This window comes from Geotrypetes seraphini, chromosome 6, assembly GCF_902459505.1.
Source record: "Geotrypetes seraphini chromosome 6, aGeoSer1.1, whole genome shotgun sequence".
Lineage (NCBI taxonomy): Eukaryota > Metazoa > Chordata > Amphibia > Gymnophiona > Dermophiidae > Geotrypetes > Geotrypetes seraphini.
The window spans coordinates 129,616,943-129,640,178 of NC_047089.1; the positions used below are offsets into that span (position 1 = coordinate 129,616,943).

The following is a 23,236-nucleotide window of genomic DNA, read 5'->3' on the forward strand; positions in this document are numbered from 1 at the left end:
TCAAATATTCTTTTTTTCTGTGAAATTGATGGAAATGATGGAAAATAAGATATATTACAAGAAGTTCTCATGCTTGACTCAGTTCAGTGGATGGAATAATCACATATGCGTTGTCGCTGTGCCATACTCTACCACTTAAACAGGCTTGTGGGACTCAAAATACAGACTTTGTCTGGTCTTATCAATATGCACTAATAAAGACCCCTTTGAAGAATTCAATATGTCTTCCGGGAGCGTTTCTTTTACTGCATCCAGAGCTGGACATAATAGGCTCATCCCTAATTCTTTTTCTGATTTGTATATATTATATATACTCCCTAGTAAGCTTAGAGAATCCTGGTGGAATTGCCTCTCTTCCTGTTTATCAGGATTCCCCTTCAACTAAAAGTAGCCTTCATTGGAATGAAAAACGAGGAAAACCAATGAATTATAGTCAGTCCTCTAGTTGTAAGTACATAAATTAATTTTTTTTCCATTCCATTCCTGGAGACAGCATGTCTGTTTCTTATTTGCAAAGTTTAAACCAAATTGATGCAATAGATCCTGAGATCTAACAATTTGAATATATGCTCCATTTTTGGAATGTTGGTGGCTAAAAGGTTAAGAAAAGCACTGGACAAGTTTGATTGGAAACTCACAAATGGCAAGAAATTTTGGTGTGCTGTATGCCCTAGCTATGTAGGGCTAAAATGTTATTTTAGATTTTTCCTACAGACTTTGCTGGAAGTAATACAGCAGTTCATGGATTTCCCAAAAACAAGACACACATATATCGTCTGACTGGGACATCTATACCCTTTCACTGTAGCCTTCAGGGAAACACCACAGAACATGTAGTAATGTAGTAAGGGGGGTGGACCACTCTAGGCACCGGCACCTCTCCACCCTCCATGCTTGCGCCCCACCCATCGTACCTCTTTAAATTTTTACCAGTGTGAGTAACTTCTCCAGTGTACTGCTCACACCAGCCTGGCTCCCCTCTGAAATCAATACGGGTTGTGAGGCCAGTAAGTAATGTCAGAGGGAATGTAAACACCGGTGTGAGCAGCAGGCTGGAGAAGCTGCTCATGCTGGTGAAGATTTAAAGAGGTACATGTGTGTGTGTGAAGGGAGAGCACGAGTGTGACGTGGGGTGGGGGGAGGCACCTACCCTCGCTATGCCACTGTGGATACAGATGCTATGAAAAATACAGATAGAAAAATGAGAGAATAGACAAATATAAAATAGACAACTTGAGAGTTAAAATTCTGCTTAAAGAATTAAATATAATCAGCATGTCAAACAATAGTGATGTAAAATTGAAAAACGTTTTGTATTTCAAAGTGCATTGTATGAATTGTACGATAATGGTTCAGTTTTTACCGTATATATTCAGGAAGCCACTCAGCGTCAAACATCAGCGTCAAAGTGCGCTCCTGATCGCTATCACTCAGCGGCTGAAACTGGAACTTACGGCATGACCGACTGGCTTAGCAGCGGGGCAGGAGTGCAGAAAGTTCACTCCTGCCCGCTACACCTCTGGACCACCAAGGATTCCAGCGGCAGAGGAGATACAATGGACAGGGCAGGAAGGGGGGACAGGGTGGAGAGCCAGGGAGGGAGGGAGGGAGGGAAGGAGGCTGTGTGCAGTGCCTGGCAGGAAAGGGGGCTGGGTGTAGAGCCTGACAGGGGATGGAGGGAAGGGGGCTGTGTGCCTGTGTGCAGTGCCTGGCAGGAAAGGGGGCTGGGTGTAGAGCCTGATAGGGGATGGAGGGAAGGGGGCTGTGTGCAGTGCCTGGCAAGGAAAGGGGCTGGGTGTAGAGCCTGACAAGGGAATGAGGGAAAGGGGCTGGGCGCAGAGCCTGACAGGGGAGGGGAGGGCGCTGGGTGCAGATCCTGGCAGGGCACTTGAATATTAAGCCACCTGACTTGTATTTGAGTCAACCATTTTTCCTCATTTTGGGGGGGGGGGAAATGGGGGGTCTTGACTTATATTCAGATCGACTTATTCGAGTATAAATGATAATCGGGATTTACAGTTCCTGGCATTTTGTGATCAGCAACACCTATAAGAACAAATGCTGGAAAGAATATCAATCTCTCTACCAATGAAAGCTCAAGTACTGTTGAAAGACAACTTAGTTTAGAAAATGGTCCCAGGTAGAGAATGACATGGTGGCTGTTAGCCGTGGGTAACCTGTCGAAATGGTGGGGGGGGGAAGTGCTCACTGTGGGCATGGGGACAAGGCCATCCACTGCCCCGTGGAGCGGTGAATGGCCTTGTCCCCGCAGTTAAGGGAGGAAATGCGCACGGTCACTGATCACGCGCAGACACCTCCTTCCTACCTACCGAAACTATCTCCCTCCCTCCCCCTTATCTTCGCGGCGTGTTAGTAAAGTAACTTGCTGAAGCCTTCCGAGCCTGCCTGCAGTTGCGTGTGTGTGGGCGGATGTTTCTCCTCTGATGCAACTTCCAGAAGCCCACACACACGCGACTGCAGGCAGGCTCGGCCGGCTTCAGCAAGTTACTTTACTAACGCGCCGCGAAGGTAAAGGGGAGGGAGATTCTCGGGCCGTGCTAGGGGTGCTGAATGGCGGTGAGGTGGAGAGAGGGAACGGGGGTGGTGGTGGGAGGAAGACGCTGAAGGGAAATGGGGAACAGAGAGTGGGGAGAAGACACTGAAGGGTAATAGGGAAGACAGAGTTGGGAGAAGATGCTGAAGGGAAATGTGGAACAGAAAGTGGGGAGAAGATGCTGAGGGGAAATGGGGAACAGAGAGTGGGGAGAAGACGCTGGAAGGGAATAAGATAGAGATGCCAGACTATGGGGGGAGAGGGGCAGGTTTGCAATGACCCGAATATAAGCCGAGACCCCCATTTATGGGTCATTTAAAATAAAAATCTCAGTTTATATTCAATTACTGTATATACGGTAATAGCACCAGCTGCTCACATGGTAAAATTAAAATAACATAATCTTAATTATAATACTAGAATACATGTAGATTTTGATTTTAGTAAGGGAGTTGTGGTGGTAAAAAGTATACCTAACTACAATAGAAACATGATGGCAGATAAAGGCCAAATGGCCCATCTAGTCTGCCAATCCACAGTAACCATTATCTCTTTCTCTCTCTCAGAGATCCCACGTGCCTATCCCAGGCCCTCTTGAATTTAGACACAGTCTCTTGTTTCCACCACCTCATCCGGGAGACTGTTCTATATGTCTACCACCCTTTCCGTAAAAAAGTATTTCCTCAGATTACACCGGAGCCTATCACCTCTTAACTTCATTGCAGAGTTTCCTTTCAAATGAAAGAGACTCGACTCATGCATATTTATATTACGTAGGTATTTAAACGTTATCTATCATATTTCCCCTCTCACGCCTTTCCTCCAAAATATACAGATTGAGATCTTTAAATCTGTCCCCATACACCTTATGATGAAGACCACATATCATTTTAGTAGCCTTCCTCTGGACCAACTCCATTCATTTTATATCTTTTTGAAGGTGCGGCCTCCAGAATTGTACACAATATTCTAAATGAGGTCTCACCAGAGTCTTATACAGAGGCATCAATACCTCCTTTTTCCTACTAGCCATACCTCTCCATATGCACCCTAGCATCCTTCCAGCTTTTGCCATCACCTTTTCAGCCTGTTTGGCCACCTTAAGATCATCACATACAATCACACCCAAGTCCCACTCTTCTGTCGTGCACATAAGTTCTTCACCCCCCCTAAAGTGTACCATTCACTCTGGTGCAGCCCAAATGCACGACCTTGCATTTCTTAGCATTAAATTTAGCTGTCAAATTCCAGACCATTCTTCAAGCTTCGCTAGGTCTTTCTTCATGTTATTCACACCTTCCGACGTGTCTTCTCTATTGCAGATTTTGGTATCATCCGCAAAGAGGCAAATCTTACCTGACAACCCTTCATCAATATCATTTATAAAAATGTTAAAAAGAACACGCCCAAGAACAGAACCTTGAGGCACACCACTGGTAACATCCCTTTCCTCAGAGCGATCTCCATTGATCACTATCCTCTGTCGCCTTCCACTCAACCAGTTCCTGATCCAGCCTGTCACTTTGGGACCCATCCCAAGGGCTCTCAGTTTATTTATCAGACATCTGTGTGGAACACTGTCAAAGGCTTTGCTAAAATCTAAATACACCACATCTAGCACACATGCTCTATCCAATTCTCTGGTCACCCAGTCAAAGAAATTGATCAGATTTGTCTGACAAGATCTACCTCTAGTGAATCCATGTTGCCTCCAGTCCTGTAATCCACAGGATTCCAGAAACTTGACCATTCTCTGTTTAAAAGTGTTTCCGTTAATTTGCTTACCACAGAAGTCAGACTTACCGGCCTGTAATTCCCTACTTCTTCCTTACTTTCTCTTTTGTGGAGAGGGACCACATATGCCCTTCTCCAGTCCTCCGGTACCACTCCCTACTCTAGGGATTCATTGAAATGGTCAGTCAGCGAAGTTAATATAACTTCCCTTTGTTCCTTCAGCATCCTCGGATGTACACCATCTGGCCCTATCACTTTGTCTACCGTTATTTTAGCTAGCTCCTCATGAACACAACCCTTTGAAAATCGATCAGGATCTATTACTTCTCGATCCCTATTCACGTTTGTCTTCTGCGGTCCCACTCGCAGCGCTTCAACCGTGAACAGAAATATTTTTTAAGCAATTCAGTCTTTTTTGTATTCCTCCCCTTTACCTTTGAGTCTCACAATGCCACTTTTGCACTTCTTATCATTAATATATCTAAAAAAAAATGTATTGTCTCCCCGTCAGCTATTTTTTTTTTCCATTTGTATCTTTGCTGTCCTGACTACACTTCCAGCCTCTCTTAACTTTTCCAGATATTTTTGCATGTCTTCCTCTTTCTGCGATCTTTTGTAGTTTATGAAAGCTAACCTCTTATTCCTTACCTTCTCAGCTACTACTTTTGAGAACAAAAGTGGCCTTCTTTTCCTCTTACTTTTACTTACTTGCCTCAGAAAAAGGCAGAGAGAGAGAGAGGACACCAGCAGCAGGCAGAGAGAGAGAGGACACCAGCAGCAGGCAGAGAGAGAGAGAGAGAGAGAGAGAGAGAGAGAGAGAGAGAGAGGACACCAGCAGCAGGCAGAGAGAGAGAGAGAGAGAGAGAGGACCCCAACAGCAGGCAGAGAGAGAGAGAGAGAGAGGACACCAGCAGCAGGCAGAGAGAGAGAGAGAGAGAGAGGACACCAGCAGCAGGCAGAGAGAGAGAGAGAGAGAGGACCCCAACAGCAGGCAGAGAGAGAGAGAGAGAGGGGACACCAGCAGCAGGCAGAGAGAGAAAAAGAGGACACCAGCAGCAGGCAGAGAGAGAGAGAGAAGACACCAGCAGCAGGCAGAGAGAAAGAGAGAGCGAGAGGACACCAGCAGCAGGCAGAGAGAGAGAGAGGACACCAGCAGCAGGCAGAGAGAGAGAGAGAGAGGACACCAGCAGCAGCAGGCAGAGAGAGAGAGAGAGAGAGAGAGGACACCACCAGCAGCAGAGAGAGAGAGAGAGAGAGGACACCAGCAGCAGGCAGAGAGAAAGAGAGAGGACACCAGCAGCAGGCAGAGAGAGAGAGAGAGAGAGAGAGAGAGAGGACACCAGCAGCAGGCAGAGAGAGAGAGAGAGAATGACAATGGAAGCAGAGGAAAACCAGAAGATGAGCTTTCCAGTGTTCTGCACAGACTGTTATATGTATGACTACTTCCCCGCGGGGAGACAGTCATATGTATGCGGTCGGTGCCAGGAGCTGGAAAGCTTGAAGAAGGAAGTAAAGCGACTAGAGGACAAGATACAGGAGCTAGAAAGACTTCACACTACAGAGGACCCAATCAGGACAGCTATAGACTTATGAATGAGTGACACATTAAGAAGGAGGTCAGGGAACTCAAGAAATTCATTGAGGAAGCCTACAGGAGGAGAGTGGAAGAAAACGAACTTCAAATGAACAATGAAGTTACACCAACACCAACATGGCAGGGAGAACAAGAAGCAGATGACCTCATAGAAGACACCCACAGAGGAACATCGCACGAGGGGGAGAAAATGGCTAGTCGATGCCCAGGAGAGGAAGCAGCGAAGCACACCGAGGACATTGACCTGAGACCGAAGCGAAACCTAAAGAAGGGAAAGTCGGCGATCCTAGTGGGAGACTCGATCCTGAGACATGTGAACAGCCACATAGCAGGAGGGAGAGAGGATCGACTGGTGACCTGCCTCACAGGAGCGAGAACCAAGGACATCGTGGACAAAATTGGAAAGATCCTGGAAGGAGCGGAGACGGAAGAGACCACGGTAATGATCCACATCGGGACAAACGATGTCAGCAGGAGAGATTACTAAAGAAGCACGCTGATAGAACAGTTCAAGATTCTGGGAAGGAAGCTGAAGTGATAGTGTTCTCAGAGATCCTACCAGTACCAAGGGCAGATGTGAAAAGGCAGGAGGAACTACAATCAATAAATGTGTGGATGAGGAGATGGTGTGAGGAAGAAGGGTTCCACTTTGTGAGGAACTGGACAATGTTCTGGGGCAAGAGCAAGCTCTACAGGAGAGATGGACTGCATCTGAGCACGGCGGGAACAAGACTTCTAGCAAACAACGACAGGAGAGGAATAGAACAGGCTTTAAACTAAGAAGAAGGGGAAAGCCGACAAGTCGACTAAGCGTCGACGATTCGGAAGAAGGTATCCTGTGAAGATACTGAGGGGAAAAAAGGCTGGGAAGAAATAATGGACAAATTACAGGAGTCGACTAACCCAGAAGAGGAGGTTAGAAGGATTGTAACAAAAGAGAAGAAACTAAAGACCGAAGCACTGGGAAAGGAAATGAAGACAAGAAAATACCAGGATCTAAATTGCATATATACTAATGCAAGGAGCCTAAGAAACAAAATGGGGGAATTGGAAGCCATGGCCAATGCAGAGGACATAGACATCATTGGAGTCTCTGAAACGTGGTGGAATGAAGAAAACAAATGGGATACAGCACTGCTGGGGTACAAGCTCTATCGCCAGAACAGGTCAGCACAGAAAGGAGGTGGAATAGCCCTATACATAAAAGCAAGCATACAATCGACAAAAATGGACACAGCAGAGACGACCAACAAGCTGGAATCGCTATGGGTTAAAATACCGGGATGGAAAGGGCCTGAAATAAAGATAGGCCTATACTATCATCCACCCGGGCAAACTGGAGATATCGATGAAGAAATGGAAGCCGAGATGAAGCAAGAATGCAAAAGCGGTAAAATGGTTATAATGTGAGATTTCAACTACCCCGGGATAGACTGGAGTCTTGGAAGCTCAAAATGCACTAGGGATACAGAATTCCTGGAGGCTATATAAGATTGTTTCATGGATCAGCTTGTTAGAGAACCAACGAGAGGAAATGCCACTCTGGATCTAATCCTAAATGGGTTAAGAGGACCTGCAAAGGAAGTAGAGGTAGTGGGACCGTTGGGAAACAACAATCATAACATGATCAAGTTCAAGGTTGAGGTAGGAATACCGAAAGGAAAGAGAACCATAGCGACAACTTTCAACTTCAGGAAAGGAAACTACGAAGCAATGAGGGCAATGGTAAGGAAGAAACTTAGGAACACTTCCAAAAAATGGCAAACAGTAGAACATGCCTGGTCTTTTCTCAAGAACACGGTGAGCAAGGCGCAAAATCTGTATATCCCCAGATTCAGAAAGGGATGCAAAAAGAGTCGAACAAAAGACCCGGCGTGGATAACTAAAATAGTGAAGGAAACGATAGGCAATAAGAAAAATTCATTCAGGAAATGGAAAAAGAACAAAACTGAGGGGAACAGGAAAGAGCATAGGAAGTATCAAAAAGAATGTCACCGAGTGGTTCGAAAAGCCAAAAGAGAGTATGAAGAGAGGCTAGCCAGGGAAGCACGAAATTTCAAACCGTTCTTTAGATATGTTAAAGGGAAGCAACCGGCTAGGGAGGAGGTGGGACCACTGGACGACGAAGACAGGAAGGGAGTGGTGAAGGAGGAGAAAGAAGTGGCAGAATTACTTAACATGTTCTTTTCGTCTGTATTCACAAACGAAGACACATCCAACATACCGGAACCTGAGCAATTCTTCAATGGAAATCAAGCAGAAAAATTAACATCCATGGAAGTGAGCCTTGAAGATGTACGCAGGCAGATAGAAAAACTAAAAACTGACAAATCCCCTGGTCTGGACAGAATCCATCCAAGGGTTCTGAAGGAATTAAAGGAGGAGATAGCGGAACTACTGCAGCAAATTTGCAATCTATCCCTGAAAACAGGCATGATCCCGGAGGACTGGAAGATAGCCAATGTTACGCCCATCTTTAAAAAGGGATCAAGAGGTGACCCGGGAAACTACAGACCGGTGAATCTGATCTCGGTTCCGGGGAAAATGGCGGAAGCGCTGATAAAAGCATACATCGATGAACATTTTGAAAGAAACAAACATGATGACCAGCTAACATGGTTTCTGCAAGGGGAGATCGTGCCTAACAAACTTATTGCACTTCTTCGAAGGAATTAACAAACGGATGGACAAAGGAGACCCCATAGACATCATATATCTAGATTTCCAAAAAGCCTTTGACAAGGTGCCCCATGAACGCCTACTTCAGAAACTGAAGAACCATGGGGTGGAAGGAGACGTACATAGATGGATCAGAAACTGGTTGGCTGGTAGGAAACAGAGGGTAGGAGTGAAGGGTCACTACTCGGACTGGAGGAGGGTCACGAGTGGGATCCTGCAGGGCTCGGTGCTCGGACCGCTGCTATTTAATATATTCATAAATGATCTAGAAACAGGGATGAAGAGCGAAATAATAAAATTTGCAGACAACACCGAACTATTTAGTGGAGCTCGGACTAAAGAGGACTGCAAAGAATTGCAAAGGGACTTGAACAAACTAGGGGAATGGACGACGAGATGGCAGATGAAGTTCAACGTTGAGAAATGTAAAGTATTACATGTGGGAAACAGAAACCCGAGGTACAACTATACGATGGGAGGGATGTTATTAAATGAGAGTATCCAAGAAAGGGACTTGGGGGTAATGGTGGACATGACAATGAAGCTGACGGCACAGTGCGCAGCGGCCGCTAAAAAGGCAAACAGAATGCTAGGCATAATCAAGAAGGGTATTACAACAAGAACGAAAGAAGTGATCCTGCTATTGTATCGGGCGATGGTGCGTCCGCATCTGGAGTACTGCATCCAATATTGGTCGCCGTACCTTAAGAAAGACATGGTGTTACTCGAGAGGGTTCAGAGGAGAGCGACGCATCTGATAAAGGGGATGGAAAACCTTTCATACACTGAGAGATTAGAGAAACTGGGTCTCTTTTCCCTGGAGAAGAGGAGACTTAGAGGGGATATGATAGAGACTTATAAGATCATGAAGGGCATAGAAAGAGTAGAGAGGGACAGATTCTTCAAACTTTCGAATAATAAAAGAACAAGAGGGCATTCAGAAAAGTTGAAAGGGGACAGATTCAAAACGAATGCTAGGAAGTTCTTCTTTACCCAACGTGTGGTGGACACCTAGAATGCACTTCCAGAGAGCGTAATAGAGCAGAGTACAGTACTGGGGTTCAAGAAAGGATTGGACAATTTCCTGCTGGAAAAGGGGATAGAGGGGTATAGATAGAGGATTACTGCACAGGCATTGCTTATGTTAATATAATTTAGTGACTTCTCACAACAAGAAAAAAATGTATGCATTAAGAATATGGGAATCTGATGTTGAATCTTGAAATAAGGTAGCCTTATAGTTTAGTGCTTCCACACACAGCTCTCCAAGTCTGAAATAGATCTCCTTCTTCAGTGATGGAGATCTGCAAGTCAATTTTCAGTCTTGGCTAGAAAGTTTTAAATTTGTGATTATAAATTTTAATAGACATTAATGTAAATATTCTTTTGACAAATGATTAGTAGAATTTTCAGTTGTCTAGAAATATTTTTTTTCATTTATTGAAAGGATATCAATATACTTACATGTCATATCTGGAATTATACGTTAAAAATTGTAAGGGTGTAAAGAAATTTGCACACTTATTGGATGTGGGATTAACACTGTTTTTAAAAAGGCTCTATTTTATTGTGTGATCTGTAATGTAATGATTATAATGTGAGACTTTAAACATTCATTTTTAACACTAACTTTAATCTGTCTTCACAGATATGGTGCAGGTGTCTGTTGCCCATAGCAACTGATGTTAGCAATGATGAAAGAGCACCTATACTTGTGAACTGATCCAGTTCCAGTCTTAGCTACCATATCAGCTCTTTTAACAATTAATTTCCTGTTTCCCTTCTTAGGTTAAAATTGTTTTGAAACCAATGTGAAATTGAAACATTTTTTTATAGCATTCCTGATTGCAGCTTGTTTGGGCACTACTTTGGTCTTTCAAATATATAGTGAAACTTGGAATGACATCTTTAAGGTCATAGTGTCAGCGTTGTCATTAATACTCATGCATATAAGATATACAGTGTGTAGAAAGAGACACACACAGGTTAGTTTGATACCCTTAGGCAAGATTAGAAAGCAGATTTCTGAGAACCTGTGGGTGGGGAATGGGAGGGGTATGAAAGACTGAGGAAGGCTATAGTATCACAGCCACCCCTCTTTGAAGTAACATATCCAGAAGGCTCTAAGTGGGAGCAAGCTGCTTCAGCCTGGATATTTTGGCATCCTAGGCAGTTGCCTATATTGCTTATGCTTAAATTTGGATTCCTCCTTCTTGGAGCTTATGGTTTAGTTAAGGCAGCCAAAAGAAATGAGAAATTTTGAATTAAGGGGACAGAGTGGGGCTTCCCAAATTTGTATTTGGGACCTCACATCCATTCAGGTTTTCAGGATCTACAGTGAATATGCACAAGATAAATTTTCATACACTGGAAATCTAGTATATGACTATTCACTTCATATATATTGTGAATATCCTGAAAATCCAGTTGGTAGTGGGATCCCATGGATAGTCTTGTGAAGTCCTGGGTAGGGGAAGGGTACTTTTCTGCCCATGACTGAAGAGAACTAAATTGGGTGGAAGATGTGAATAAAACATGCAGATAAAACATGCAGCTTTATGAATGTAGAGATGATGCGTTATATAAACCTAAGGTTTAGATTAGATTAGATTAGATAAAGGTGGTTGATGTATTGTACCTAGATTTTTAGTAAACTTTTGACAAAGTTCCTCATGAGCAACTCCTAAGAAAATTAAAATATTTTCTGGTATAGGAGGCAATGTTTCGTTGTGGATTAGGAATTGATTATTGGACAAAAAACAGAAGATGGCATTAAATGACCACATTTCTCAAAAGAATAGAGAAAATAGTGGTGTGCTGCAAAGAAAGGACCTGTACTGGAGCCAGTGCTTGTAATATTTTTATAAATTATCTGGAAATCAGAATGACAATTGAGGTGATTAAATTTGCAGGTGACACAAAACTATTCAAAGTTAATATATGTAGTCTGTGAAAAATTGCAGGAAAACCTTAGGAAATTGAAAGACTGGGCATCCAAATGGCAGATGAAATTTAGTGAACTTTAGTGTGGACAAGTGCAAAGTGATGCACATTGAGAAGTAGAATCCAAATCATAGTTCTTATACAATCACACTCTATTCAAGCATTCAAGGATTAAATGAATTGCTTATGCCTTTAATTCTTCCTTATATTATAATGAATGTCTCTCCCCTCTCCCAATGTGTTATTTACCTTAATCGTTACTTTTGAATTGAATTGTACTTCTTCTCTTAACTTTCCCTCTTTTTGACCTTGTACGTACTTATTGAATTTTAATATGTTTAATAATAGTTTTGTTAGTTATGGTATGTCATGTTATGTATTTATTGAAATTTTAATATGTTTAGTAATAATTTTGTTAGTCATGTTTGTTTCTCTCGACTTTGTAATTTTTAACTGTACATCACTTAGAATTTAGAATAGGCGATTAGTCAAAACTTATAATAAACTTGGAAACTTCTATTCCTGGACAAGTGGGTTATGCATCCCGTGTCACGAGACTGCTTGTAGGAAGCCTCATTTACATACTTTTTTAGAGATGAGAACAAAAAATCTGGATGTAGATGCTCTGAAAGACAATTTATTAGTCATTCTTCACAATAAAAACGTATAAATACAAATACAAATCCAAGTTTATAGTGCACACATAATTGTCCTACTGGACCCTACACGGACCGTGTTTTGGCGAACATGCCTTCCTCAAGGGTCCTAAAAGAAATAGGTGTGTGATGATATGAATGACTCAAATGAATTATAGCATGAAAGTAACTGTGGTGTCAACCTTGTGCATACTTTTTTAGACCCTCTGCTTCTTCCTCAGGACTGCCTTCTGGTCTCCAGTTGCTTTCCTACAAGCAAGACAGTAGGAGCCAGTCTCTTCTGCTTGTGTTTAATTTTTTCTTCTATTTAGTTTTTATGCATCTTCACATCCTCGTGCTGCAGAGGGGACAGTTCTGGCTTTGGGAGATTGCAGACTTTTCAGGAAAAGTCTGCTTCTAGGAGGTTGGCTGCTTGGCAGTACTCCTGGACAGCCTGCACTTCAGATCAGGGCTCAAGGACCATTCCTATGGGAGCTGGCTCACCTCAGGTTTGTCTGCTAGTGGGATTGAGCGCATGCTGCTTGGCTCCTTGAAAGTGTGTCTGGGATCGGGGCTGAATGCATTCCTCTGCCTGGTCATATGTGCATTGTGTTCTGGAGGTGGTGGGCTGGAGGGTCAGTCAGAAGACCAGTAGTCTAGGTTAAAAGGCTTGTTGAGGTAGAGGATCTCCCTGGAAGCTGTTTCAGCTTCCTTTACTGCAAGCGCCCTGCATAGCAAGGCACAGTGAGTACAGAGCTGACAGCCTGTCACAGCGATTTGGAGGTGGAGGTGGTCTGTAAAAGTAGTTTTTGGGCAGTTTGGAAGTTAGCCCTAGTCCCCCCTCCCACCCCTAAAATCACTGCATTTTTTTTGGGGGGTGGGGGGGGTGTTTTTTCCCGGGCTTTCTTTTGCAAATTGTTCCTATGGTGGCCATCTTGGATTTTCCCGATTTGACTTTAAGGTTTTGGGTTTTTTTTTGCCTCTACATGCTTTTTTGTGATGGATGAGTGTCTGGCAAGCAGCCCTGTTCAACGTACTGTGCAGTGCAGGGGGGGGCAAAGTTTTATCAGCCCTGGTTCTCTTGACCCCTTTGTGGGGGGGATCCTACCATCTAGTCTAGCTGCAGCCAATCCAGAAAGTCAAAATTGGCCCCCAGGGAAGGTGTACTCAAAGCCCCGGTGAAACAGTTGGGATTCAGCATCGAAGGTGACCAAATCTTCTAAGAGCACCAAAAAGAGTTCCTAGGAGGCAGCTGCTGCTTTGGATGAGGGTTTTCCCCTGGAATTTATTAACATATTCTTCCAGGCTTATCTAGCCAAGAAATATGCCTCCTTTGGCATCCCTAATGGCATTGGGGGTCCCCCCCCTTCCCAGGACATGGATCTACAAAACAGTCCATGAGTTGGTGAAGGATGATACACCTACTAATGATCAAGATGACTTAACCATGTCTTTGCTTACGCAGGCAGCACAACTGTGGGGGGAGGGGGGGATGTAGCTGTGCCCACAGACCTCCACGATCAGGATCTGGGTTTGGACCCCATGCTGCAAAGACTCTTCAGGCCCTCTGCCTTGATTGGTTTAATTTCTGAAACTCTCCAGGAGTTGAAACTGGAGGTGGGGCAGTCAGCAGCAGCAGCAGCAGCAGCAGCAGCGGAATGCTGTCTTATGAGTAGCATAAGGCCCAGTCTTCATCCTTCCCTGATCATCTGCACATTAATGCTCATGGTCCTCCTCTTTGGCAGAGTTGTCAGCGATTTCTTTGAAGGAGATTTGCAGAGCTGCTACTTGGTCTTCTTTGCAACTTTTACCAAGTTTAACAGGATTTATGTGGGGGCCAAGCAAGGTGTTGCGTTCGGTTCATCCATTTTGGTGACAGGCTTATCAGTCCCACCCTGATTCTACTAGACTGCTATGTTACATCCCACTTGTCCAGGAATAGAGTGGGATTGTACAAGAAAGAAAGGTTATGTTCTTACCTTTGCTTTTCTTATTTCTTGTAAATCCATACTCTGTTCCTGGAACTCGCCCTGGGAGATGCTTCGATAAGTGCTGGTAAGCTGGATTTATTGTTTCTTGACCAGCCTTTCTAAGAGTACCATCTGAACATGTTATGTCTTGGGGATCCCTATCTGTGGCGTCCCCTTCTGTTAGTGCAGGCTGTGTTGCCTTATAGCACAGTTTCAGAATTATACTGTATGATGACCTATTTAAATTATTCATGATTGTTATGAATTTTCATGTTGTGAGCAGATTGGATTTGTTTGTCGGAGAGTTTCTCCATATCCCTCCCTTTTGTCTATGTCCTTTTCAGATATTACTGTCAGCTTTTGCTTGAATTGGAAACCAGAGGGCAGTCCTGAGGTAAGAGGGGAGGATCTAAAAAAAAGTATGTAAATGAGGCTTCTTACAAGCAGTCCTGCAACATGGGATATATAACCCACTTGTCCAGGAATAGAGTGTAGATTCACAAGAAGGAAAATTAGCAAAAGTAAGAACCTAATCTTTCATTACCTAATGGAATTAGAAAAGAAGAGTAAAAGCTAGAGGTTAGGGCTCTTAAGCTTGGAAAAGAGATGGCTGGGGAGGGGTATAATTGAGGTCTACAAAATCCTGAGTGGTATGGAACAGGTAAAAGTGAATCAATTTCTTCTTTTACTCTTTCAAAAAGTATTTTGAGGATCCCCTAATCTTTGAATTTATATGGAAATATTTTTAAAATAAATAGAGGAAATATTTTTTCACTCATTGAATAGTTAAGCTCTGGAACTTGTTGTTAGAGGATCTGATGACAGTGGTTAGTGTAGCTGGGTTTAAAAAAGGTGACAGAAATGGGGGAAGCTACTGTTTGTCCTAGGATCAGTAGCATGGAATGTTGCTATTATATGGGTTTCTGCCAGGAGCGTGACCTGGATTGTCCACTGTTGGAAACAGGGTTACTGAGCTACATGGACCATTGGTCTGTTTCAGTATGGCTATTCTTATGTATATGGAAAAGGCTGCTTTAATTATTCTTGGAGAGAATGAGGCTGATAGTGGGGTGAGTTGGTATGAGTCTATGGTTTACTCAGAGAACCCAAATTGACTCTTAGACCGATTGATACATCTAGCATAGTACAGTTCGGTGAAACAGTATACAGTATTAAGGACAAAAGGAGAAAAGATAAAAATTGAATTTTCCTCAGAGAGTTATTAGGTAGGGTTAAATTGAGTGCATGGACAGTTTAATTGGGCAAAATTGCAAGTAGTTGGTCTTATGGGCCCCCAAAATAACCAGCACAAACCTCATTGCAGCAGTTTACTTTAGATTTAGTACTGATTTTGACACCATGATTCCTTCCAGTGAAAGTGTTGAAGTACCCAAAAAAACTGCAGATAATTGCTGTGGTAATCTAAGGTAAAGTTAGCCAAAATGTATTTCCATGCTTCATTCCCTCAGGTCTAGTAAAATTATGCAGCAGGAGGAGGTAACAGGACAACAGCAGCAGTTACCCAGAGCAGTGTAATGTGGAGAGACCTTTTCCAAAGCAAGGGAGGAGGCCAGCACAGCACAGCACTGGCAGAACTTTCTGACAATGGGGAATCTGTTGGGCCAGAGGAATATATGGAGCTGGATGAAGCTAATTCTGGGGTGTCAGAGTATCAGATGAAAACTGACTGTGAATGAATGCAGTGCTATGCTAATCCTAAAAGATAACGCCTAAGCTGCTTAATGCAGAAATTCTGTGACTATTTTGTTAATTGTTTTTGGAAGCTGCATGAGAAGAAAGATAAAACTTATGCTGTTGTTTTGGGGCTAAAACCTAGGAACTAATTAGAAACTTTTGTATGTGTGCTGTCAGCTGGAGAAACACAGCAGTGCAGTGGACTTTTAAGTTTTGTTCCTGGGAAAGGGCCATTGCTGTCAGTCATTGTGGAAGGTTTGGTCCCTTCTTGTCCCTGAGTTTGGCTGTCATAGAGAAAACTCAGAGGCAATTCAGGCAGAGCCTGCAATTGAAATAAAGAAACTAAGATTGAAAAGTTTGAAGCTATAATAGTTGCCTGTACTAGGAGCTTTGCTTTAGCCAAGCTGGATGTAGTGTGGTCAGAAGACCTGCCTAAGGTTAGGCATGGAATGTTTGTGCTGAAGTTTAGAGGCATTTTTCCTTTTTGCATTATTAATGCTTAAGAGAATCGGACTGCAAATCTGTTTGAATCTCTGAATGATTTTTGCAGTAAAACTGTTTGTTAAACCCTGTTTGGGAAAAGACTTATTTTGGACCCATTTTGAAGCAATTTGATTTTCATATCTTGAATTGCTTAAAGCTTTTGCAAATAAAATATTCTGCAGTGCCTGGTAGACTGGTATACCTTATGAACACCCAAGGAAATGATATACCGGCAGACATGATCTGGAGCTCCTTTCAGGATTTAGAGTGGAATGATTATATCAGATTATATAACAAATACTCTAGATCCTATTGCGTTCTGGACTCATGCCCCCCAGAAATTATGAAAGTAGCACCTTTAGAATTTAAATTATCACTGATGCAATACTTGGCTTACAACCTAAACAATGGGAAGTTCCTCTCTAATAATGGCCACATTATTATAACCCCAATTCTAAAAAATCGTAAAGTATCCTCAGCCCTAAATCCAACTATATACCGGTAGCTTCCATTCCGTTTATTATAAAAATTATGGAGGGATTGGTTCACACCCAACTGATGGGTTATCTTGATCAATTCTCTCTCCTCCATGAAACTCAATCTGGTTCTAGGCCATTATTCAGTACGGAGACAGTAATTGCGGCTATCTTAGACAATTTGCACCTACTGTTTAGTAAAGGCCTTAATGCCCTGATAATGCAATTTGAAATGAGTTCTGCCTTTGATCTAGTGGACCACATGAAACTGCTGCAATGCCTAGATGCCATTGGAATCCGGGATAAGGTGCTGAACTGGTTCCGTGGCTTCCTTATATCCCTCACCTATCAGGTTTGTTTTAATTATGAGCTTTCCGACACCTGGAGCAATCCATCCGGTGTGCCCCAAGGCTCTCCACTATCCCCATTGCTCTTCAACGTCTACATGTCCTCACTGGGCACGAAGCTAACCCAGCTGGGGATAAAACTATTTAGTTATGCAGATGATTTTACGATTATCATCCCATTCACCAATTCTGTCTCCGAAACTATTCCCAAAGCTTCAGAAGCTATAAACATGATGGAACAATGGATGACAAACTTTAGGCTCAAACTTAATTCAGATAAAACGACTTTTTTCATTGCTTCACCACATCCACTTGACATTAAATCACCCCTCTGTATCAATAACCTTAGTTACCCTATCCAGCCCTCCATAAAGATACTAGGTGTAACTCTGGATCAATGCCTAACCATGAAAGACCAAGTAGATTCCTTAATCAGAAAGGGATTTTTCACTCTCTGGAAACTCAGATCCCTTAAAGCTTATTTTGTTACATCGGTTTTTAGAATCCTAGACCAATCCCTCGTACTAAGCCCGCTTGACTACTGTAACATTGCCTATTTGGCAATTTCCCAAAAAAATATGCGACGCCTACAATTGTTGCAGAATGCGGCAGTCAGACTAATCTTTGCACTAAAAAAATTTGACCACGTGACACCCTACTACATTGGCTGCCGATGAAGGCACGCGTAAATTTCAAATTTGCCTGTTTCTGCTTTAAAGCATTACATGGACTTGCCCCCAAATACATTACTGACCTTTTCTCCTTCTCAACCAACAGACACAAGAGAAGTTCACATTCCAACTTCGTTTCCCCCCCAGTGAGAGGTTGCAAACTGAAAAAACACCATGAATTCCTTCTCTCACACCAAGCAGCATCATGGGGTAAAGACCTAGAACAATTACTTTCGCCCTAATTTCGTTTCCTAAATTATGAGGAATTTAGGAAACGTCTAAAAACACACCTGTTCCTAAAACATCTTGACAACTGATCCACTTATCTCTTTCCTCTCAATAGCGACCTACTGTCCTTTTGATCACTTTTCTCCTCAGCAATGAATTTCCTGTCTAATTACTTCTCTTTCCTCTTCCCCTCTTGAAGTCAAGTCAATTTGTACCTTTGCTTAATCTTTTGTAAACCGCATAGAACTTCACGGTATTGCGGTATATAAGCTGTTATTATTATTATTATTATTATGAATGGGTTATAGATACCTCATTGCTACCAGCAGGTGGAGACTGATTAGTGCTGCCCGATTCAGGAAAAAAAATTTTGATTCGATTCAGCCTGTTAAATTTTTCGATTCGATTCGATTTTCCTGCCCAAGTGGATGTTTTTTTCAGATATCCTGGTGGGTTTATTTTATAGTCTCTTCACCCCTTTTATAGCCTCTTCACCCACTTTGCCCTCTCCTACCCACACTTGCACTGTGGTGTAAACAAAATAAACAAACAAAAAAGACTTTTCCTCTCTCTCTTAAATCCTAGCTCACGTTTGTGGTCTAACACCACAAAATAGAAAATAAAATTATTTTTTCTAACTTTTGTTGTCTGATCATTATTCAGATCTTATCGGTCCCCGGCTCCAGTTGTCTTCTGATAACTTGCTTGCCAGGGTCTCCTTCTTTCTTTTTTCTCCATGCTAACCATCCATCTTCTATCTCTGTCCTCCCCTTCCGTTTCCCTTGCCTCCCCTGGAGGTCTGGTATCTTTCCTTTTTTTCATCTCCATCCACCTTTTCTGAATTACCCTTTCATCCTTCATCTCTCTCTCCTTCCCCACCACCTCAGGGTCCACCATGTCTCCCTTTCTCTTCCCAACTACCCTCCTATCCAGTATATCTATCCCTCCCCTCCACATCATCCCTTGTGTCCAACTTCTCTTCCTTTCTGTTCCTTCCTTCCCTAAATCCCATTGTCCACCATCTCTCTCCCTCTCCTGTTTTTAGATCTTTATTTCTTCTATGTTTCCACTCATCTCCCCTCTCCATGATCTCCCCCAAGTCCATCTCCCCCCTCCACCAAGTTCATTTCTCCCATCTATCTTCTCCCCATCTCTCCTCCAGTCCACCAACTCCCCATCTCCCCTTTCCCTCCATCTGCCTTTTTTATTTTTTTTATGGCACTCCTAAGCCCCTACCACCACCACACCCCTGCACCTTTCCCAAAGAGAGTCTGGCAGGAGGGACGCATCTGGTAAGAGGTCTTCCCTGGCGGTAGTGATCCATTCCTGCCAGCACTCCTCGCGTCTTCTCTCCACTGCGGCCCACCCTCAATGAAAACTTCCTGTTTCCGCTTGGGCGGCCGAATGGAGAGAAGACGCCCGAAGTAGTGGCAAGGTAGTGAGTCGCATTCGCTACCATCGCTTTTGCCTCGCCAGGGAGGAGAGGAGAGAGCCTTGCTGCCAGGAAGGAGAGAGCCTTGCTGCCTCGATCTGTATGCAGAGACTCGTTCGAGATTTCCTTCTGCCGGAGTTCTTCCTTTGATGTAACTTCCAGTTTTTGCAAAACTGGAAGTTACATCGAAGCAAGGACTCCGATGGCAGAAGGAAATCCCGAACGGATCTGCGGTGGTAGCAAGGGGCCAACGAATTGGTAAGTCCGATTTTATGCAATAACAAACCAATTCGAATCAATTCACCCAAAGTGAATCGTAGAATCAATTTGAATCGCGAATCAGGCAGCACTAATCAGGATCAGCTTCCCCTCTTGCAATCCAGTCTTCCTCGGTCTCCATTAAAGCAGGTAATAAGACTAATTTGGCTCCCCTCTTAGTACTTTTGGAATTTTGTCTTGGATTCCTGGGTTCCCCTTTTGTGCTGGATAGAGCTTGGACTGGTCTTGTTTGGGGATCCGTCCAACCTCGGGGGTATTATACTTGGCCGGTCTCGTGTTAGGTCCCTCCCTCCACCTTCTTCCACCTCTCCACATTTTTGTAGAGGTGCCTCAGCTGGCAGCCTGACCCCCTGGTTGGTCAGCCCTGCAGGTTTGAGAGCCATGGAGTCTGTTCTGACTAAGTGAAAAAAAAAAAAAATCCTGAGGTGTGCCAGTATAAAGGGCTCAATTCCCTTTAAAACTGCCATTTGTATTTTTTACAGCTAGGGCATTTTTCAGCACAATGAGCACTTTTAAGGGGGGGGAAAAATGTTTATTGTGCTCCAGATACAAGGTACTCGCGGCTGGCCTTTGCAAGTGTTGTGCAGGCCGGAGCGGTGAGGGAGTCTCATCGGCAGCAGTTGCCGGCAGCCAGGGCACCTCGCCACATATACCTCGCAAAGGATTCCCTTACTGACGGTACGGCTGGGGATTCCCTTTTCACATCAATCGGTGCCTCAGCCTCAGCGTCAGGAAAGTCCCATGCTTTTCAGACACGACAGGTTGCAGGAGCTCTGATTTTTGGTGGTTTCAGGTCCAATTTCGGCGGGAACCTCCTCCTTCATTTCTGTTATCATAGGTGACCTCCCTGTTCTGGAAATACAGGGGCAAAGTATGGCAGGGTCCCCTGCTGTGGCATGGGAGTCCCTTGGGGCTGCCGGGGTTCCCTCCCCCTTAAATTTATGTTGGCACTATGTAAAGCTTATGTGCTGGTGGATGGAGGTTCTGTGTCCACTTGGGAAGGGCGGGCAGTTTGCCCTTGACGTCTTCCCCGGTACGTCCCCATACAGTGGCGGTTTTGCTTCCCTCTACTCCTCTCTCATCCAAGCGCCTGAGGGTCTCTTGGGATGAGGATTTTTGCCCAGAGGAGTAAGATGGTATTGATGTGGACCTGGACCTTTGGGGAGATTTCCAGGATCCTCTTGGGGGGCCGGATTCCGCCAGCGAGGGGTTCAAGCATCCCCCTACTGGCGAGGATGCATCTATGGTGCGCATTTTTCAGAGGGAAAGGCTTCATGAGTTAATTCTTTGGGATTCACTCTGCATCCCGCTCTTTTCCTATGCATCAGGATATTTGGGACATTTTGATCGCACAGTGGCAGGTGCCGGAAGCTACTTTTCATTTTGCGTGGCCCGCCTGTATCCCATTCCTGAAGGGGATAGGGACACTCTGAAGTCGCCTGTAGTGAACGTGGTGGTCTCAGCCATCTCTAAGGGGCATACCGTGCCTGTTGAGGGTGGTGCGACCTTGAAGGACCCTGAGGAGCGTAAGTTGGAGTCCCTCCTTAAACAAAGTTTTGATGTGACAGCTCTGGTGGTCCAGGTGGCAATGTGTGGCGGGCTGGTGGCTCGGGCGTATTTTCGCTGGGCCGAGCATGTGCTTGACAGTAAATCTGAGGATTGGGAATTGCTAAAGCGTGAAGTGTCAAAGATTGAATTGGGTGCTTCTTATCTTTCAGATGCCATATATGACCTCTTGCGAGCTTCTCCCAAGTTGTTGGTTTTTGGAGTGGCAGCATGCCGTACCTCGTGGCTTCGCGTTTGGTTGGTGGATACGGCGTCCAAAGCTAAGTTGACAAAGTTTCCCTTTAACGGGTCCTTTTTTATTTGATGAGGACTTGAATAAGTTGGTTCAGACTCTAACTGATTCTAAAGTGCCTCGTTTGCCTGAGGATCAGCCTAGGCTACTGGCTCGAGGTGGGGCTGCTCGTGGGCATGATTTCCACTGCTTCCGCCCTGGTTGAGGGGCTGCCTCCTTTCAGTCTTTTGGGCTCTCTAGAGGCAGGTTCTTTCAGTGCATGCAGTCTTTTCCTGGGACCCTCTGCCCACCCTGCCCAGTGACTCCTTGCCGGCGCCCGTCTTGGTTCCGATGGGTGCCAGGCTGCGAGATTTTTCTACAAAGTGGGCTATGATCTGGAGTTTGCCCTTTCCTTGCCAGATCATTTTCTCACTTCCCCCTTACAGGTGGAGTGGAAGCAGTAGGCCTTTCGCCAGACCCTACAAAGATTGTTGGATCTTCATGTGGTGGTTCCAGTTCCCCCGCAGGAGAGAGGCACAGGTTGCTACTCAATTTACTTTGTGGTGCCCAAGAAAGAAGGGACCTTTCAGCCCCTCCTAGATTTGAAGGGAGTCAACAGGGCTAGTCATGTGCCTTCCTGCCGCATGGAAACTCAGAGGTCTGTAATTCTGGCGGTTCAGCCAGGGGAGTTTCTGACCTCTTTAGATCTGGCGGAGGCCTACTTGCACATTCCTATTCAGGCCTCCCATCACCACTTCCTGCACTTTGCGATCTTGGGGCGACATCATTAGTTCTATGCACTTCCCTTTGGTCTGGGCACGGCTCCGCTGACATTCACCAAGGTGATGGTGGTCGTTGTTGTGGTGGAGTTGCGAAAAGAGAGCATTCTAGTTCATCCCTACCTGGATGACTGGTTGATTCGTGCGAAGTCGTTCCAGGAGAGCACCCAGGTCACGGCTCAGTTGGAGTTTCTGCAGTCGCTGGGATGGGTTCTTCGGAGGTGGTCGCCTCAGAAGCACAGTCTGGATCATCCTGTTCTGCTTCCGGGTTTGGCTCGGTGCAGTCTTTGTTGGTGGCTCCAGACCTCCCATCTTGTACAAGGGGCGAGTGTGGACCAGCCACAGTGGACGGTGCTGCTCACAGATGCCAGTCTTCTCAATTGGGGAGTTCAGTGTCTAGGTCACTCAGCTCAGGTCATCTGGTTCACGGAGGAGGCTTCTTGGGTGATCAGTGTCTTAGAGACCAGAGCCATCTGTCTGGCGTTGTTAGCCTTCAAACCCTTTCTGATGAGCATGTCAGTCAGGGTTCTTTTGGACAATGCCAATGTGGTGGCCTATGTCACTCATCAGGGGGGCACCAGGAGCACTTTGGTGGCACAGGAGGCGGCTCTGCTCATGGTCTGGGCAGAGTCTCATCTTTAGGACATTTCAGCCTCCCACATAGCCAGAGTGGAGAATATTCAAGTGGACTTTCTCAGTCGTCACGCGCTAGATCCCAGAGAGTGGTGTCTATGCCCCGTGGTCTTTCAGTTGTTAGTGCAGTCTTGGGGACAGCCCCTCATGGACCTGATGGCCACAAGTGTCAAAGCCAAAACAACCCACTGCTTCAGTCGTTGCAGGAATGGTCAGGCCAAGAGCCTGGATGCTATGGTTCAACCATGGCCAATGCAGGGGCTGTTGTATGTGTTCCCTCCGTGGCTTTTAGTGGGCAGAGTTCTTCTCTGCATAGTTTTGACATCC

General features: G+C 44.6%; 1 protein-coding gene across 4 annotated transcripts in view; it reads left to right on the forward strand.

Moving 5' to 3' along the window:
- Positions 1 to 23,236, forward strand: part of DOCK9 (dedicator of cytokinesis 9) — a 1,074,749-nt gene that overhangs the window by 420,400 nt on the left and 631,113 nt on the right. The window lies entirely within an intron of this gene.